This window comes from Poecilia latipinna, unplaced genomic scaffold (genome assembly GCF_001443285.1).
Source record: "Poecilia latipinna isolate Pla-1442-1.1 unplaced genomic scaffold, P_latipinna-1.0 Scaffold179, whole genome shotgun sequence".
Taxonomy (NCBI): domain Eukaryota; kingdom Metazoa; phylum Chordata; class Actinopteri; order Cyprinodontiformes; family Poeciliidae; genus Poecilia; species Poecilia latipinna.
The window spans coordinates 67,551-87,889 of NW_015112795.1; the positions used below are offsets into that span (position 1 = coordinate 67,551).

Sequence of the window (20,339 nt, forward strand, 5' to 3'; positions counted from 1 at the left end):
TGTTTTGTTGATGTATTGTTTTTTTCCACTCGCATAGCGATGCACAGGGTCCAGACACAGCTCAAGGTAATGCAATAATGCTCTCGGCATGCTCACAAGCACATTTTCCTTATTTCCTATGTATGTATTCTCTTTCAGTCGCCCAAGCTGCCAGGGCTGGCTCATCTTAACAGAATTTCTTATTCCGTTTGTGAAGTGACAGCTAAACTTATAGCAACATTTAACCACTTGGAGAAAACATCAATACAGCATCATTCCCGCTCCTGCCAAGGGCTCCCTGTACCTGCCTTTATATAGATGGAAATGTCAAACAAAGAGGGGAGATTTCCATCTCCATCGGCCTCGGTCGTTCCCTGAACCAGATAAAAAAAAAAAAAAAAAAAAAAAAAAACGAGCAGAAACAAAGTGCTTGTGTTGAAGCGAAGAAACCCGCAGGGGCTTTTCTATACTGTCCGGACTCGAGTGTGTGTACAAACAATCTTGGGGGGGAGTTCTCTTGACAAGATCGCATCAAATTACTCTTCCACAGATAGGATTACAATCCGGCATGTGCTGAAGTTAACAGCAAGCTAAATAAAATCTCAGCTTGGGCGCGTTTGCTTTCCGATGACCCGTGTCCGCTCTTGGGGGGGCAATCAATTGAAAACTGTTTTATGACTTAATAACCTTTTACTTCCGTTTCATAGATGAAAAGACATGAATCAATGTTGTGCTGTGCCTCAGCTTGTTTTACTGGACTCTAACAAGCTTCGTTATGTGGCGTGACTGGTGGAATCACTTCACCTTGTTGGTCACTTTGCACTGTTGCAATGGGACAAAATTATGAGTGAAAGAAAAATCATTAGTACATTTTACTAAAAAAAGGTTGCAAAGTAAACCTCCCTTTAAAAAAGAAAATGCCAAGATAAAACGGAAATGCATAAACTTTTCATTTGTATTTCAAACAGAGTTTTGGCTCATTACAATCGCAACAGAATTTACACAGTGAGATGTTTAAAGACGAGTTATTACATACAGCACACAATTAACCGAATGTTCAAATGATTCCTAGAAATTCCCTCTAATTTTACCTCTTGGTTCAGTCTCTCAGTACATAGTGGTTTATGATTTAATCTAAAGACTTTTTCTTATGATCCTCAATTAAATAATGAAGGGACTCAGAAAACAGCCTCATTTTCCCCGTTTGTCTACCAACAGAGCTTCACGCATCTGCTTCTTGCCAGGACACAAGATTAAAGTTTGATTTGTCAGATTCTCGTATTATCCATTGCACTTAGTCAATGTGCGTGAATTGATTGCCTTCACGGCTGGAGTGGGCGAAACATCCAGAGGCATGGAGTTGTATTGTGAAGAGACAAGCAGGGATATTGATTAAGTGCCAAGGCAACAACTGGGGATATTTAACTTAAATGTTTGGACTATTTAAACTGCATTCAAAGACATTGTGTCATCCTTGGAGATCAACTATTTAGTCTGTTTTGCAGATACACAACCATCAGCTGCCTGTAAAGCAGTCTAATGGTAACAAATGTACAGCAATAATTTTGGACCTTTTGCTCAACAACGCTCATAAACGTCCTTTTCTTGACATACACTTCACTTGGGAAACTCTGCAATCATTTTCAAACCGCAATTCATAACTCAATATCCTGTTAAATCAAATTTTAAGTCTGCAGAACTGCATTAAGTTTACTGGTTTAGGTCGGTTTAGTCACAAAGACAAGGATCAAATCACTTATTTGAGTGGCTTGTTCGTTTACTCATGCATGGCGCACACACACCTTTGTTGTTCTGGCTTGTAGAGCCGCTCTCTTTTGGTCAGTTGTTTCCTAAAATGTCTTTGTGAGAGGCAAACCCAGAGAGACGCATTAATTTACACTGACATAAAATGCTAGTGATGCATTTGACTTCTGATCCAAGACTGAATGTCAGTTGACTTTGTACCATTTAAAGCTCTGGGACCTGCTGTCTCCCAACATAATTTCTCAGAAGTGGTCAGGGTTATGTGAAAAGGAGAAAAAAAAAAAGTAAAACTTATAAAATGTTTATGCTGCTAGGCAGGAAAGGAAAACTCCCTTGGAGCTGCCAGTCACCTCTGCTGGCTGGCTGAGTTCTTTCCAAGATGGCCAGGCCTCGCTCCGGTTCCCCAGCTGTGTGCAGAGGAGAAACCTACATGTTCCATCTGCCAATGGCGACTCCAGCACCAAGCTCTTCTATCTTCGGATACTGCAATTCCTTCGGGTCCCTAACTTTGCGTCACATGTAAAGGTAGACCCCATGTCGATGATCCCCAAAGTATTGTGTCGGTGGCAAGGAGAAAGTTTTAGAAAGTTTCCATTTAAAAATTTAAGTCTGTGGACTTCTAAGGCTAGAAAATGTATTTAAATCAATTGTAACTATTATACTCTGTCTGCAAAACCTCTGACCACTGGCAGCTGTAGTTACCGCTAATGAGAGGCAATTGAATAACCCCTCATTATTTGACCCAGGCGCCGGCGACCATCGGGCCAGTTTCACAGCTCGTCTCTTATGCCCTGTTCAAACATGTCAAATCTCATTTAGTCATGTCACATCGGCCTGCATGACGAACACAGGGGGGGTGGAGGGGAACTAGAGGGACCACAACGAAGCCACACATTTCACACCGTTTCATCAGTGTGTCCGTTTCCACCGACACGCTGGCTTGAAAGATGATTCTCTACTTTGTTTAGCTGAAATTGACACAATAGATTACATTAACTTTAAGCAAGGCCGTGTTCTTGCAAGGTATTGCATTTGAGGACGTTAACAATTCTCCTCCTGAAATTTAGGGGGATTTTTTCTTTTCATAGCACACAATGAAGGAGCACGTTTGAAGTCCACTTTAAATAAAAGTGTAGATTTTTTTTAGTAGACATTCTATTAAATAATGTATAAAAATCCATTTGAATGTCAAATGCCTATAAGGCCGTAACATAATCATCTTAATGATAATCTCTCCAAAAGACTTAAAGGTTAGTATTTTGGCATTTAGTGAATAGAAGTACATGTATAAAAGGTGCAATTAAATTAACACAGATTTATGAGTATTCAATCTTCCAGGATCAGATTTTATTTTGGATCATAATCCATTAGCTCCAATTAACTTTGGGTCAATAAATCCCATCTTATAACAGAATTACAGAAGAAAATATTTCAAACGAATCCTGACCACTTAACTTTTCTTGCCTTTTTGTAAAGTAGCCGAGCAAGCGGCTCAATACACGAAACCATATTGACGCATTCGTTTTCCCTTTTATTAAATACATCTTCCTACAAAGCTTCTCACAGCTACACAAACGAGTTCCGTGCATGTAAACTTAACAATGCATGCCGACGCACCTGAATGCAGGATGAACGGAAGAAGCCAAACCGCGTTTGGAGAAAAGAGCAAGACCCGACAGGCGGGCGCATTAGGCCAGTGCGGGACGTACTGTATCATTGATTAACATTCATCATGCTCAATCTGGCTCAAAGTCCTAGTCGCCCAACCTGCGATGCAAATGCGAAGCAGCCTCCCCTCATCCGCCGCCACACAGCCGTGTTTGCAGACAGGGGTTAATGGGAACAGAGCGCCATGTCATTGTAATGCCATGTATTGAGAAGACCTGCACCCGGGAAGTTCAGAACAAGTGATGTTTACCCAGCAATACCTCAGCAACATGTCAGAGTGATTTGCCGCTGCTGAAGGTCAGATGGTAGCGAATCAGTGTACATCTCCCTAAAGGGAAGGCATGCAAATGAACATACAGCTGGGGTCAAAGCCGTGTACGGCTCATTAGATTGGCCTACATGTGTTTAAGGAATTGTTTTCTCTAGAGTTATTCTGAAGCACGGTGGAACGTCCGCTAAGAAGCTTTATGGAAATGCAGATTTCGTTTTCCCGCAGGATGTGGCTCCTGTCCACGCTGCCAAATGTACCAATACCTGCTTTAATGAGGCTGGTACCATTGTGCTTGACTGGCCGGTTAAATGGGGAGACACAAACCACTTAAAGTGTCTACAGAGCATTTCTCAGACAAAGATTAGACATGAGAAGTAATGATGAGATGATTGTTTTTGATTAACATATTTTCAAGCAAGTTTTAAGAAACATTTTACACAACGATGTCAAAGTGAGTTGAATGACTATGACATCAAAGGAGCTAAAGAAATGTTGGGCAAGCATTCAATATTTATGCAAAAATAAAAATATTGCACGTTTGTACATTTTAAACATCTGTTGCAAATGTTAAAAACAAGAGATACTGAACTCAACTAAGTTGTCTTCTGATGTTAAAGTCAAATAAAACATGTCCAACTTAAAATACCACTCTGCAGTTCGAAATCAAAATTCTTTTTTGCATGCTTAACAAAATAGAATTGTCAAAAGTCACTGATAAATGTAACTTTGATAAAAATTAAAAAATAATAAAATTAAAAAAACTTATTATCCTTAAGAAGTTTTCTTACCACCTTTTCATTATTTTAAGAGCTGTCCTATTCCATGTTCTCTACACTCGAACGTCTAAACTGAATTATGTAGTGAATACCTACATACCTGGTGACTCCTTTGTTCTTTAGTCGCTTTTTGATAAGTATATCCCTCTGATGCTTTGGAATGAATCTTAGAACAGCTTAAATTTATTTGGGATTAACTAGAAACACTTCATGACTTCAGTATCAAGGTAAACATGACAAATCAAATTGAAAAAAGCTACACAATGATACCAAATCAAGCTTTACTAGCAATCATTGTAGGACTTAATAATTATAAAAGAAACATGAACAGTGTGTGTGGAGTACTTCATAATGTGGGGACGTGTGAATTTAGCTTGGAATTTTAAGTGCTGAACTATAAACATGAATTATTCCGATTCAATTTCAGAAAGCTTAACTTAAAAGTAGTTTGGTGGTTATTAAAAAGTACATAGCACACTTCTCTGAGTTGCTTTCAGGTTATGGTATGCACACTCGGCATTTAATCATCCCGAGCAGCGGTGAGTGCTTGTCAGGCGACGTTTGTCCTGGGCTTCACTGGCTTCAGCTTAAGGCCTGCTGCTCTTAACGGCTCGTGTTCGTTTCCAGGTCGCACGTCGTCGGCCGTGAAAAGAAAAATTGATCGCGCATTTGGAAGTAGCAGTTCTGTGCAGGGGAGTAGCCCATGGATTTACAGACAATTACTTGGAATCGCTGCTTATGTGAAACACAGGCGTCGCAGTATTGAACCAGTAACAACCGACTAATTGATTTGTGGATATTCACCCCTATGGATTTGACAAGTTACTATACGATACGTGTAAAAAAAACCAACTGAATATTTAATAGCTTTGCCTCCTACACTGAACTCATGGTTAACTGAAATGTAGAAAATAATTGCCAGCACTAAAGCCATCTTTGACTGCATGCACTTATAGGATACATTGGTGAAAAACATCCAATATTTGGTCTTGTGCAAGTCAAAAAACATCTTTAGGGCAATTAATTTTTTATTTTTTATATATATATATATATATATATATATATATATATATTTTTTTTTTTATTATTTTTTTTTTTATTTTTCCTGCTGCTGCAGATACTGTTAAGACATTGCATATAAATGTAAAATAAGAAACGGACCAGGTGGTGCGCATTTCCATCCACACACTCAGGAGAGGTTATGTAGATCCTCGCACAGAAAACTCGGTACACACAAGGTTCACGCTGAAAAGTCAGGGTGAAAGGTAGCAGGTGCTAGTTTGCAGTCGGGAAAACAACAACACAGACGCATATTGCTTTCTGAGTCGGTGTTTTTTTTTTTTTTTTTCCCTCCTCCTTTTTGGGTTAGTTTTATGAAGAAATAAAAAAAAAAAATACACTTTTTCCAGATGAAAGCAGTTTAACTGGCCTCAGAATCTCCCCCTAAAAAGTAAAAGATTTTACTTCCATTAATCATTAAGATTAAGCAGCACACACATTTTCTGATATATTAATTAGATCATTTTTACATTTATTTCCTCCACATACAAACTGCATTTATTCAGTATCTACATTGTAGAGTTAATGTATGCGTAAGGAGGGATTGCGTTTCCTGGATTCTTATTTTCCAAAACATCTATTTTGTTTTAGGTGTGCAGAAATCCCAATCAATTTCGTTTACGTGTTGTATTATATCATATAAACAGCACCTTTTCCACGCCTTTCGGACTGTGCTGAAACCTGCGCAACTTTCGAGGGTTTGAACACAGCCATGCAATTAAAGGAAATATGTTTCTGCTTTAGCTTCCCTTGTCAGGATTTCTCTGAGTTTAATTTGATTTCCTGAAATGGGGGGAAAAAAAAAAAAAAAAAGCAGCACCTCAGCCAGTACAAAGATACATTTCGCATAATATACATTTGCGCATCAGAGCTGTACAGAAGAATCTGCTGGTGTTCGATTTTATGCCAGACAGATTTGCAGTAGATGCAGAGTATCTATGGCTATGCAAAATATGGGGCAGTTTTTTTTTTCTTCCCCCACCCACTTTCCATAAAGTACTTCCATAGTAGGAAGAATGGAAGAAGTCAGGTAAGTTGGGTTAAATGGCCTCTGAAGACTGCCTGACTGATTTAAAACTCAAAGGCCACCTGCCTGGCACCCTTAGGCCTGTAATTGCCATCACTCCACTGACAGCAAGAAAGAAAGAAAGAAAGAAAGAGAAAACACACACACACACACACACACACACACACACACACACACGAGGGGGATTATCTTGTGGCAAAAGGTTCTTGTGTGCAGTGGAAGCACACAGCTGATTGCATTAACGTTCCCATGGAGCCCACCCTTGTGGAGGAATTAAATATAAAAGCTGCGGTCACTGAATGCTGAGCTTTTAGATGGTTCCACTTAAAGGCTACAGTTAATCAGAGGTGAGCAAGTCACATGTCAACACACGTCGAACGGGAGTGGGCTTCTGATTGGATAACACGTTTTTTTTTTTTTGCGTTTTGTTGTAGAGCGTGCGATGTGTAGAAATATCATCTACAAACCACATAACCTACCTCTACGTAGAATGCAGAGTAAAGCAACAATGTACCAGTTATTCTAGTGATTGAATTAGTCTATATGAAATCTAATAAAAACAAGTTTTCTGCTTGAAGTGCAACTCTGATTTAGGTTGTTTTCACACCTGGTAGTCCGATGGAGTCGGTTCAATTGGAGACCAGAATCGCAAAAGTTGTGGTCCACTTTCACACCGGACCTTCTCAAACGAGCCAAAGGCCTTGGGGGGCGGGGGAGGGACGCTTTGAAAAAAACTTTCCCCCTTGAATTTGCTTTTCTGGTCCACAGAGTTCGATTGTGCCTCCCCAAACGAACCGGACTTTCTAGGCAAATAAACCAAAGTTGGATTCAAGCGAACTAAACAAATACTTTATAAGTGAATCCCTCACATATCTGGTCTCTTTAATTGCTCCAATTCTACGCCAGTGCATTAACAACATTGTTCCATCTCTCCCAAATGAGTCCAGTGAATGAAAAGGGTTCTTTTTTCAGGTCTTTGCGTAACCGATCCCACATGATGGAAATTCAAGGAGCTGGAGTGTTTTTGCTGGTGAGGGTAGGGCCTTTTGTTTGGGACTAAAAGTGGTTTTACAGAGAACCGAAAACTTCCATGTCTCTTCAGTATATTTTAAAAACTTTCATTCCATTGGATTTTATTGCGTTTGACCTCAATACATCACCATTGAGGAGTTCTTCGAAGAGGGATCAATTTCAAGTTGGGCGTCGTTCATATTTTGGTTCATTTCATGAATATTCATTTTGTGGACCTTGACATTTAGCAAAAAAAAAAAAAAAAAAAAGTGACTGGCATAATCAGGCACCCCACTGGGTAGCTGAATTTTCTGCACTTTAGGTTGCAGACGTAATTGGCTGAAGTTCCTACTACAAAGGTAAATGTTTGCACTCAGAAATGCTGAATAATAGATAAAAGCAAAACCTTCAAAAAGAAGAAAAAAAAAAACATTTGGCTTGCGTTTATTTTTTGAAATCAATTTAGAATTATATAGGTCTCCATAAAATAAACTACATTCCTATGATTTTCTGTTCCTTCAGTACAATATCTCCAAGTCAAACTAAATGGAGAACATTGATAAATGTTCCCAATTAAATTTAGACCAAAGACCAAAAATGTCTTAGTAACAAACCCATATCACTGCCATAGAAGTGCACAATACACCACTGTTGAGTTACAGATCGATTGGCTCATAATGCCTTTGTTAGCATTCACTTGCTAAAACATGCTGTATGACAAAAACGTGCTTTGATCAACTCCGCCAGCTGCAGCGTGTAAAGCCCAGATGGGGAAGCGGGGCAGAAAGCAGACTAGTGGATTTGCCATCGTGCTTCTCCAGCCACGCCTCCCGTCTCTGTGCCCATCTCGCTCATTCAGTCCCGCTGGTGGAAATAAACGGCTCTTTTTATATCGGGAAGCCGACGCACAGCTGGTCCGCTGTCGCACTGTGATTGATTTTTTTTTTTTTTTTTGCCTCCGTCGTGCAACTCATTGTCATCAATTATCATCTTGTTCCCAGATGACCATCTCTGCTTGGTGTAACCTCTGTGGGGTTTTTGTGTGACGGCAGAAAGCAAAAATCATTGTGTAGCATTCGAAATGCATCCCATTTATATGCAATATTTTTGCCATTACAATAAAATAATTGGATTATCACAAAAAAAAAAAAATACTGTTAATATCAAAAGGTCATTGTTAAATGGCATCATCTATTTTGCAGGGACAGTCATTTTATAGCACAATTAACTATGTTACCTTTAAATATGAAAGCTTTGTGCATATCAAAAGCACATCAAAAGAAATTTGTGTTTGCATCATAGCTGTAGCTGCATGCCTTGAAAAACGTTACATTGCAATGGCAAAAAAGTAGAGAAAAGTTGCAATCCAGACTAAAAATGTTCGTTATTAAATAAAAGCATGAGATTTTAGATTTACGGGAAATCAGGAAGGATTTAATTTTCCTATCTGTCTTAAAGAGACTTTGATAAAGCCTCGAACCGTTGTTGTAAAGCAGACTCATGAAGAAGTTCAGAGTTAGCCATAATTTCCTTGATTTTTAAGAAGAATCCTCCTTTGGAGTAAAACAGAACAGAAGCAGCCTTCTTTATCTTTATAAGAGTTACGAATCAGGCTTTAAGTGATCGAAAATCTATTTTGACAAGCTGAAAACACTCAGCCCATGAGGAGATTGAACTCCTTTCCATCAAGTTAGACAGAAATAAAATATATTTCTGTTTTAATTTGGGCAATCCCCATACAAAAGAGGTGAGGAGCACCAAGGGGATGCAAAGTACTGCATGCAACTCCGGCTGTCGGTTCTAACAGGAGGTTCAACATCTAAAATGTACTTCTGTCATTGATTTTTATTGGTCTCAGTGACAGCACCTCTAAATTGTTATCGATTGCGCAAACAAAAAACAAAATAGAAGAATCGAGGCTGGACATTTGTCTTTGGAGACAAGCGGTCATTGGACATTTCGAAGATGTTAATGCTTGCGTTGCAGCAATTGAAGTCAGAGGAGATGTTGATGCAGCATTTTTCATTTTATTTTATTTTTTCTGCTTCCATGTGTGGGTCCTTAATCGCAGGTGTGAAAAAAAGTCCCACACTACAAAGTCATTTGGACCAAGACTTCTTAAACAAAAAATACATCAACTATACTGAAAATGAAGCTGAATAAAAAAGCATTTATGGACTTATTTGAGAACTTTCATAGTGAAAAAAGCAGCTTGTTAGAATTACATAAAGCGGGAGCGGGATGATAAATGAGAAAAATGCATTTCTCCTGTAGCAATTGCCAAGATCTGGGGCATAACATTTTCTCAGCATGCAATAGTTTTATTTCTTACATCATATTTATTTTTTTCCCCACAAAGAGTATTTCAGTTATGTAGAGTATTTGTAATTAGGCTGCATGCTGCATATGTAATATTTAGAAAGCATGCAAGTGCAATATCGTGAAAATGTGGACTCAGTTTAAAACTCAAATTAAAAATCCTGTACATAAAGCGCACGCAAGTTTTTATTTAGGTTAGTTTTGATAATTCTGGATAACAGCTAAGGAGAAGCAAAATGTATAATTTTTCAAAAATTATCAGCTTCAATAAATGTTGGCCTTAAGTCTGGGTTGTGACTAATGGAAACCCAGGTTGCTTTAGCAAATCCCACTCGACAATCTCAAGTTTGGCACTAATATCACACCATATAAAAGATATTCCCGTTTCTGATCTCACTTGAATCTTGAAACTCCAGCCAATCCTAGGTCAGTTTATGTTAAGATGTCTGGTTTTATACACACTGCAGACGCTTTATGGAGAAAAGAACACCTGCAAACTTTAAATAACTGAAACAATGTTTCAAATAAAAAGACACAAAAAAAAGACTCTGAAATGACATTTATGGGAAACGCTTCAAGGCTGAGACATCCAGTGATGTGGGACAGCTGTGATAGCTGTCGTGTGCGAGGCACAAACACCGCAGCGACAAAGTGACGGATTCACGGTCAAGAAACCGCTTCATCACGTCAGCCCAAACGACAGATAGTCATCCTGACAAATGCCCGTTTAGCTGACTCGACTCATGACCTTGCTAAATATCAGTGAAATTACAGAGCGCATCATTTTTCTCCCTGGTCAGCGCCTCAAAATGCCGTGGCAGCAGAGACCCCAGGTTACTGAAAGCAGAACTCCTGCCTGGCCAGTGCGTTCGTTAGGAACCGCATCAGATGGCACGCGTGGCCTCAAGTGCAATTTCAATCTCTGTGCCCTTGTCTCTCAATTGACTCATCCATGAACATCGCGTTTTCTCTGGAGGGGATAAAGCTGATGAAACTTTGTGCTCTGCAACGGGAATGCCGACCAAAAAAATAAAATTATTTGAAGACAACTTGCAATCTAACTTAAAAAAAAAGTAAATCTATGATCCAGTCACAGACATTTTGATCCACAATTACACCGCAAAGGGTCAAGTGGCTCTTTACTAGCTATAACTGAAAATATTTTTTTAAAAATGTTGTACTTATCCACAAGATTCAATGACGACCAAACCCGTCATTGTTCTCCACAGGCCTACGATGCTGATGGACTTTTTGAGCGAAATAAACCTCCGGTAATCCATCTTGTGTCTGAACAGTCCTCTTACTCATCTCAAGGTTACATTGTGAAATAATAAATGTGCTTTCATATTAATTCAAAAAAAAGAAAAAAAGAAACGCGAGCGAGATTAAACAGGCAAACCGACCTCAGTGAAGTGTAGCTAAAGACTAATAGATGGAACGGAGTTGAGAATGGTGGATGGTTTATATTTGTCACTGAAAAGTCCCTTTTCTCCGTAAGTACTAATTTACTTTATGCCATGTTTTTTTTTTTTTTTTGAGAGAGAAAAACAATCTTTGACAAGAGAACCATGTCACCTTGACTTACTTTGAAGAAGAAGATGATGATGTCTCTCACGTCGCAAGACTCATCATGTGACAAGTTCCAATTTGGAGCTTTAACAGGTAAAGACACCCCGACTTGTTCAGACACATCCTAAAAACACGCATTTAGCTTGACACCTGTTGAGAGAGCAATTAAGCAGACCTGTGCCGTTTTCACATAAAAAAAAAAGGCCCAGCTGGTTTAGCCTCACCGGGATGCTGATGGTGTATAACATTGTGCTGAATTCCCCATTAAAGCTTAAACATTAATGAGGAAACTGAAGGTGTCACGGAGAAATGCAAAATGTCAAACACAATAATTACTGCCTCGGCGCAGCGGTGACAGGCGGACGTGCTGCGCAGCGGTATGTAAGACGACAGCCGACTTTGACGGCGCGCGGCAGCCAGGGATCGATTCCTGGCAGATCTTGAATTTAATCTCTTCGTGTCTTCAACTTTCTGTATAGAGACGGAAAGACGAAAATGAGCTTGAACATTTCTCCGTGACATACGTGTGAAAGAAAAAAAACAAAAAAAAACTGCAAGGATCATTTCAAAAAGACTTTGTTTAGATCACCGTTTCTACTCCAAGCATAGAGTGAAAACTTCACAGACGCTATGCAATTTTAAACATCAATTAAAAATGTTTGATGCCGTATTACTCTAGGTTTCTATAAGGTTCAATCCAGTAACTGTATTGCTTTTAGTAGTTTAGTCTGATGCCTCTCTAACCAAAGACATGATCATCATTTTGAAATAAAAAACTTTTTTCACAATCCTCTCAAAACTGAAATCATTCCAGTTGCTTGTGAGAGTTTTTCTACCACATTTTTTCCTTCCACATAACTTTCCATCAATACAGTTTGTGGATGATTCTCTCCTAAAATAACATTCATGTCAGTAGTCATCCCAACACATTTCTGTATTAAAAATCCTCTCTTAATTACTCCTGTAACTTTCTAAAACTGAATTTTGGGTTTTTATTGGATGAAAAAAGTCATGAAAAGCAAAGAAATGCCTGAGATTTATTACTGTGTGTAAAATAAATCTGAATAAAGTTCACATTTGAATTTAAAATAAATAAATAACTCACGGTTGTTCATGGGTGATGAATGGACGCTGTCGTCCGAATTCCCAGATTCCATTCAAGCCTTCTCTTTAAATAGTTGAGTACTAATGACAAATCAATAATCAAGCTGAAGCGTGATTAAACATTCCACATTTGACTAATGACGTCGTGCTCCGGGTTGCTCCTGGCATCGACGCCCTTTTCCCCTCAGAAACGCGCTCGGCGGATTGGCAACGCTGACACGCGTTCGCGTTTACCGGGGAACACACCTGCAATCTTCACCAGCAGGACGAACGGGGCCAGAGGTCCAGCAAATCTGCATACAAACATCTCCATCTATTTTCAATTAAAAGACGCAATCGATTCGGGGCCTGTTGGCATGCGTGACAAACCGGCAAATGAGTAAAGGGGTTTGTTGTTCGGGGCGATGGAGCCAATCGAGTGGCTTTGTACAAACACATATTAACACAAATTAAGCAAATTATATATATTTAAAAAAACAAAAAAAAAAAACATTTGTCATACCTTGGTGGTCATTTAGGATGTGGGGAAATTACGTGGTGCAATGCAGTAAACAAATAATCTCTCCTTTCTTCTGTATGGATGAAATTTATCTGGTGTCACTTCAGCGCCAGCGAAGGCGATCAATCCCAAAGAGTGGGCAGATTAGCAAAGACTACATCAATGTTTTATGTTTACATGTGTCATTAAGTGTGTTAAACAAGTTGTAAATTTAACCTAAAATATTAATTCTTTAGTCGGACCAGCACCTTGCTTTTTTTTCCTCCCCATGAAAATGTCTCAAGAAATTTTAGCAGACTTAGATGGCTAAAGTAAAAACAAGAAGCAATACATTTATTTCAAACTGTGAAAAAGTAACACACCCATTGTTAAATCTTTAATTAAATGTGTTTAATCAGTTAAAGGTGAGTTCAACCTCATAAGTCAGTCAAAGGCCTGATTGCCCAGACCAATAGAATCAGGAAATTACCTAAATAAAACCTGAGACTACATATGGTGGAGACATCTTAAAAATTAACACACCATCCATTCCCTAATCTAAACATGATTCAAGATCAGGAAAGAAAAGTCATTAACATCCATCGGTCTGGCGAAGGTAAAGCCATTTTAAAACCACAGAGGGAGCCATTAACTATAAATCGAGAATACATTTAATTGTGGTAAATCTTCCTCGGATGGCCCAGGCAACTGTAATTACTCCTGAAATGCATCAGAGACACATCAAGAAGGTCACAAATAAAGGAAATCACACTTGCCCAATCACCGTTTCAAAGTATTTCTTTAAAAAAAAAACAAAATAGGAGTGCCACTACTGACAAACAGATTTTTTGAAGCAGGCACCATTTGGAAGTGGTCTCCATTATTTTAAAAAGATTTCCAAACACTAAAAGCATTTACTAGAGTCCAGAGTTGTGAAACTGTTCCTTTTCCAAAATAAATAATTTTTTTTAAAAAGACCATAAGCCGAGAAGATTCAACTGGTCTTAGGTTTAATGGCTCGTGTTGGAGGCCCATGCTTCCCTATGACAAAGTAATGAACCGGAGACACCTGGCTGGTGTTTACTCTGGACGAGCTCGGGGACCTCTGTGCCTGCCTGACAGACGACTTGACCAGAGCAAAACACAGAAGACGACTGTGTGAATGAAGGAAGCACATACAGTGGGAACTAGACACTTAAAAGACAGAAAAATCTGACAGCACAAAGGCCAGTGCTCCAATTTCCTCCTACACACAGCTCGTTAGTGGCACAGTCTGCATTACTCGACCACTTTTTACATCGAGTTTCTCTACATAGCTGCTGCCATGAGGCAAGTCAAAACCAAACCATTAACTGGTAACGTATCTGACCAATTATTAAAAGTCAAAGGTCTGGTTGTAACCTCTAAACCTGCTTCATCAACATAAAGTTACAGGACGGAGTTTCTTCTGGGTTTCAATTTAAAGTGTAGAAAGTCCAGTACTTCTATTTATTTTTTTATTATTTTTTTTTTTTTTAAAGGAACAAAAATGGAGCACTGAAACGCATTACAAAATGATGAGCCGCTCCATTAATGTGGGCCTTTGGTGTCCTTTTCCAGCTTTCCTCCCTCGACACATAGCCCAGAGCAGCCGGTTGCAGCTCCAGCTTGTTGCCCTCTCACCTTTGAACTACTGTCAGCTAAACTGTCTATTCAACAGGTCACAGCCCTGCTGCTTTCTAGTAGTGGGTGGATGGCCCTAGAAGACCAACATGGGCCCCAGGCAAGGCAGGGAAGCCTTTTCAACTCAGAAAAATTAATATGTGCGGCAGTGGTAAAGTGGTCTTAGTTAGGTCCAAGCTGGAGGGTTGAGAATTTTTTCCTCCATTCTATTAAACTGTTGCAAATTAGAAGCACAAATACCCTGATTTTGAAATGTAAAAAAAAAAAAAAAAAAAAAAGCCTATCCAAATCAACTGGACACAATGTAAAGAAAAGTAACGCCTCTTATTAAATCATGACAACTGCGAGAATATGGAGCAGAGGTGAAACTCGAGTGTGGCTAGCTTACGGGAATTACTTAGTACTTTATCTCAGTATCTCTAATATTAACCCTTTAGAGAATCTGAATTTGAGTATCATAAAAGGAAAAAAAAAATCTGTATTTCAATATTCCAGTGTTGAGTATAAGAAAAAGACGCCATGTAGGTGTGATATCGTCAACCTCTTGCTTCTCCAGCAACTGATTATGAGAGGTGTTGAAGACACTCAAACTCCCGCTTGTTAAATCCACACACTCTGCTACTCTTCTGACGCGCTCTGCACCAATCTCCTTCGTCCGAGTCTGACTGGCTTTCAGACCAACTAAAGAAATGGGGCGCATCACACCAGGAAATGAATCCTGCTGAATGATGAGCTCCAGTGCCCGTTTGAAGTATCACGGAAGGGATGATTGAGTTTGGTCACCAACCTCCGGGACCTTATTGACTCAAACATCCTTGAGCGTGGAACAATGACAGTTCTGCCATTGTAAATGACTTTATTGATTCTTGCTGTACCCCCAGATTTGTCACTGCTCCCGTCCTGCAGAACAAAGCACCAAAGATGCCTGCTAAACCTTAAGCTTGGTTGAAAATCTCATGCATTTGATTACAAGTGTTGGATTGGGGTGTGACAGTTCCTCCATTTCACAAGCTGCCGTTCCGTTGCAGCGCCATATTGTTGTAAGGCATGTCTACCAACTGTAAAGAGTGCTACATTTTTTATTTGTGGATATATTATTTACATGAAAATGTACTTGTAAGATAGTTTTGTGTTGCAGCAAAAATACATGGTAAGATTTCTGCTTTTTCAGTGTTTGTTCAGTTAATTTATTTAATCCCTTCCATTTCTTGGATAACAACTAATAGGAATGCGTAAAGATGAAAGAAAAAAAAAGAAATGTAGTGCCATCAATCCGTGAACATATCAGTGATCTCAAATATGATCTCTGCATTGTAGAAGAGACGCTATAGCGAGACATCTCAGCACGACTCCATGTCTTCGCTGTCTCGCACAAAGAAAGTACATCTCAAAAGAAAAGATTATATATTCGAAGAAACTATAAGGTTGTATAGCTTCAGGGAAGCCTTTTGTTTCCCCCCATTGTAAAGACTGTTCAGCAAAATGGGGCGAAAAAAAGCCGTTCAGCATTACAATGCAAGTACTATGAAGGTGTCTGCACTTTGAAACCTCTATGTGGAAAAAACCTGATCGAGCTACATCAACAACAAAAGATAAACTCTGAACAATGTGACAAACGTGTACCTGAAGTAATCAGAGAAAGGGCCAGGCTTGGACGGCCAGATGGACAGAATGAAACCTTTAAACAAGATTACAGATGGAACATGTCATTTGTAGCAGATTGTTTTCTTTAACGTTTAGTCAACCAGCGTATCAAACTCATCGGCTAGCTTTGATTATTAGCAGCTTTTGCAACAGTGCGGAAAGACCGTTTCGCTGTATGCCATTGTCCTGAAATTTGTGACAAGCTTTTCCTTTCTCTCTCCCCATTTCCAGTTAAATTAGGGCTGCTAGACCCTCAAAGAAAATCTCGAAAAATAATGAATACAAAATTCATTTTTCAAACGCTCATCTTGTGTATTAAAAACAGCTTTGGAAACCAGACCGGTCATATTGCTCCCTAAACCTAATAAACGGTTTGGCCAACATTTGCAGTAACTGCCGCCATCAAGCATTTGTCAGAACTGCGAATGAGATTCATAATGCGCTGCGGGTAATTTTGTGCCTACTGTGGTGGTGGCGTTTTATTATTACAGCCGGATTGGAGGATTTCTGATTTGGTTATCTTCTTCTCAAATGCCCGTTACGGTCATACAGCAGCACCTAGATCAGTTTCAGATTCAATTCTTGAGTTTGACTAGGCCACCCTGGTTTGAGTTTGACTCCTATTAAGTGATTTATTGATTATAAAGGAATGGCAGTCATCGGGCCTAGAGGGGTTTGACTTGCTAATTGAATCCAGCTTAAATAAAAAGTCCAAAAAAAAAGTTGATTAATCATCAGTAATTAATAAAACCCCAAGGGGAGCAATTACTGGTTGCTTTAGACTGCTGCTTTTCACTAATAAACAAATTAATTTGAAATCAGATTTTTGAAAGTTTAAGTGTACATTTAACGGAAATCTGTTGCTTTTCAAAGGAAATGTACATGTTTTCGATCTCCCAGTGTTGGCATCTTGCTTTCCACTCACTTTTCTTTTTACAGTGTATGTTTCTGACTATTAACACTCAAAAATACAATTCAACAGAGGGGAAAAAAAACATAATGAAATTTCAGATTGTATGCAACTGTTTTTATTAGTATAATATTCATCTGTAGGTGCAATGTTTGCTTAAATTATTATTCTGCATCATCACCCATTTTTAAATTCACAAATCCAATAACTGACTTACAATGTTAACACTTTTTTTTTTTTTTAATGGGAAATGCATATAACGATTTGTTTGACAGAAAAGCTGAAAAAAAGCATCTTCCTCAGGGGTTAAACTGAATTGCTTTGGGTTAAAATGGCTTCTGTAGAAGAATTTCTATGTCCAGTGGTTACAGCTCAGGATTGTCCCGTTGCTTTGTTGAATCATCTTGTGATCTCTTAACTTAGCATGTACTGTCACGGCTCGAGATCCACGCAACGGGAAAAAAAAGAAAGGATAACTGAATTTGAAATCAATTGTTTGCTCTTTGTTGAATCTTACAGTGAAATTGGTTTTGCCTTGGCAAGTTTGACCCACTTTCATGCTTTTTTTTTTTTTGCTGTGTAACAACAAAGCCTTCAGCAGAACAAGTCCTGTGAACTTGGATCAGTTTAAACCACTGCTTGTATACTATATGGGTAGTGATAACAAAACCTGCTGCAAGACTTTTCTTATAGTTTTAAGTTGTTCGTTTTGTCAGTCTTTGTATTAATTAAAAAAAAAAAGCTGTTTTAGAAAATTCCCATTACAGATTGTAAGGTTGCATAAAGTTCTTCCATTAGCTGTAAATCTATCAGATGAGTCCGTGCCAACATGATGTAATTCCTTAAAGAAGCAGAAAACCTCCACATATACTTTTGTCACAAACTTGAATGGATTTGAATAGATTAAAATTTGCAACAAAATGTCAACATAATTCAAATGGCATACATATTTTTGCCATACACTGTAGTGACATAAAATCCATTAAAGTGACAAAACCTAATGAAATATAAATAAGAACACACAACCTGTTTGCTATTATTGTACATCATCAAGAGATGCATGCAAGGAATATTTTATTACATCTCAAAAATATATATTCATATACGACTTCATTTCACTGAATGCGTGCTTAGCTGCATATAACACAGTGAGAGGGGGAGAAGGAAGGAGGAGGGAAAAGCCAGTTGTTTAAAAAGTGCTGTTTTTTTTTTTAAAGGAAAACTTTAAGGAGTAACTGTTGATGCAACAAGAGCATCTTCACGGTGAACAAATGGGAGCCTCACAAAAATGGCTTTTAGCATCAAAACAAATCACGATATGCTCCAACTAGTGTGTCGCCTCTTTAGTCTTATTTGTTTCCCTGGCAGAACACAACTATTGGAGCCAGCAAACCATTTTCTACGCATGTTCATTCGGTTCAGAGCTGCTCAGGCGTAATGCTCATTTATCATGAATGAACAATGCTGGCCCACCCACCAAACACAGCGGCCTGTAGCCTCACGTGCCAAAAGATCCATTTGTGAGGAACACAATTTGATTTTTTCTTTTTTTTTTCTTTCCCCCTGCCTTAATTATCCACAGTTACTGTTCAAGCTTAGTTCTGCTCACTCGAAAACAAAAAAGTATTATCTAGAGTTACCACTTTGACTCAAATTTCAATCAAAAGCAGACTCAAATTATTATCTACAGGGAAAAAAAAAAAAGAAAAACTTCCAACATTCAGCATGTACTGTACTCACACATAGTGAGGCTTCACCAGCTGCTCTATGACCGCCGTACATCACATCGCAGGGCAATTCCCATCTCAAACACTGTGTTGAAACACATCATGTGAACGAGTGGGAATCCTTTGAGAAGAATTGCTCCACAGAAACCCTCCCACCGGCAGAACATAACGGCATAAAATCATCTGTAACGAGAGACAGTGAAGGTATTAAGGACCTACCTGAGGGGGGCTGTGAGGTTGAAACGAGCAGTTTGGAAAAAGAGTGTGGAAAGGATTGTTAAAGCGCTTCCATCAGCACAAGAAGTGTAAGGCGAGCACACGTTCACGTTAAACTTCAAGCAATGTGGGAACGACACGGAGAAGCTGTTAATAAAAATTAATGCTAATGTCCATCTAACCATCTCAAAAAATTTAGTTATGTAGAGGGTTAACATCAAGCTACAGTAAGGAATTATTAAGAAAACAAGATTTTCAAAATAATTTTAGTGTGACCAAGAGTTCTCATATTGGTGGTGTCGCATAGGCAACACGGGTTTGTAAATTGTGCATTGCATCATTAAGTCTCCCTAACTGGTGTGAAACATTCCAGTCAAGATATGGCCATTAGTTCTAAGGCGTTCCTAAAGCCACAAAAGCATTTGAAATATGTTTCTGCCTCAAATATAATGTCTTACCAGGGCCAAAGTGAAAATTGGACTGTTCCTCCGTGGTCCAAAGTCCTCAGTTTGTATTTCATTTTAAGTTCAAGTCTGGAAGAAGAGTGGGAAGGCTTGTAATCCATGATGCTTGAAGTCCAATATGAAGTTTCAACAGTCAGCGATGAAAAGGCAGTAAAAAAATGTAATGATGCACACAAAAAAGGTTATGTACTCACATCAATGAAAACCATAAAATAATAATTTGGAATCTCAAATGCACGGCACATCATCCAGTGAGGAACAAGAAACACTCACTTCCTGGTGGATGAGAAACAGGTGTCACTAATCAGGAAATGCAGTGCAGGAACAAGATATTCTGACGAGTTACAAAATAAAATCAAATTAAGAGGAGATAAAACCAAGCACAAGAGAACAAAACTAATGTTTGAATACGAATCTAAAATAATACACAAAAGCAGAATGCTGAAGAATTTCAACACAAAGGAATGAACTTGTATGGAACTCCATCAGTGACAAAATATCAACAAAAAAAACAAACAAAAAAATACAAAAACTAAACAACAACCAAACTACAAACACCTACAAATCGCAACAGGAATCTCTAAAGCATAAATTGTGTAGCGGTGTCAACTATTTTATTTCTTTCTCAACCAAACCGAAGGCATTCACATTGCCTCGGGATAAAGAGCAAAGTTGTGTTCTCCGTGCTTAT

At 38.7% G+C, this 20,339-nt stretch overlaps 1 long non-coding RNA gene across 1 annotated transcript in view; it reads right to left on the reverse strand.

The window, feature by feature from the left end:
- The window catches only part of LOC106946166 (uncharacterized), a 55,438-nt gene extending 35,448 nt beyond the window's left edge, over nt 1-19,990 (reverse strand). The window contains exons 1-3 of the long non-coding RNA XR_001424711.1: nt 19,843-19,990; nt 19,643-19,717; nt 18,982-19,151 (exon numbers count right to left, since the gene is read on the reverse strand). This is a non-coding gene — a long non-coding RNA (uncharacterized LOC106946166). The remainder of the gene's footprint in view (nt 1-18,981; nt 19,152-19,642; nt 19,718-19,842) is intronic.
- Between the last annotated feature and the right edge of the window lie 349 nt (nt 19,991-20,339).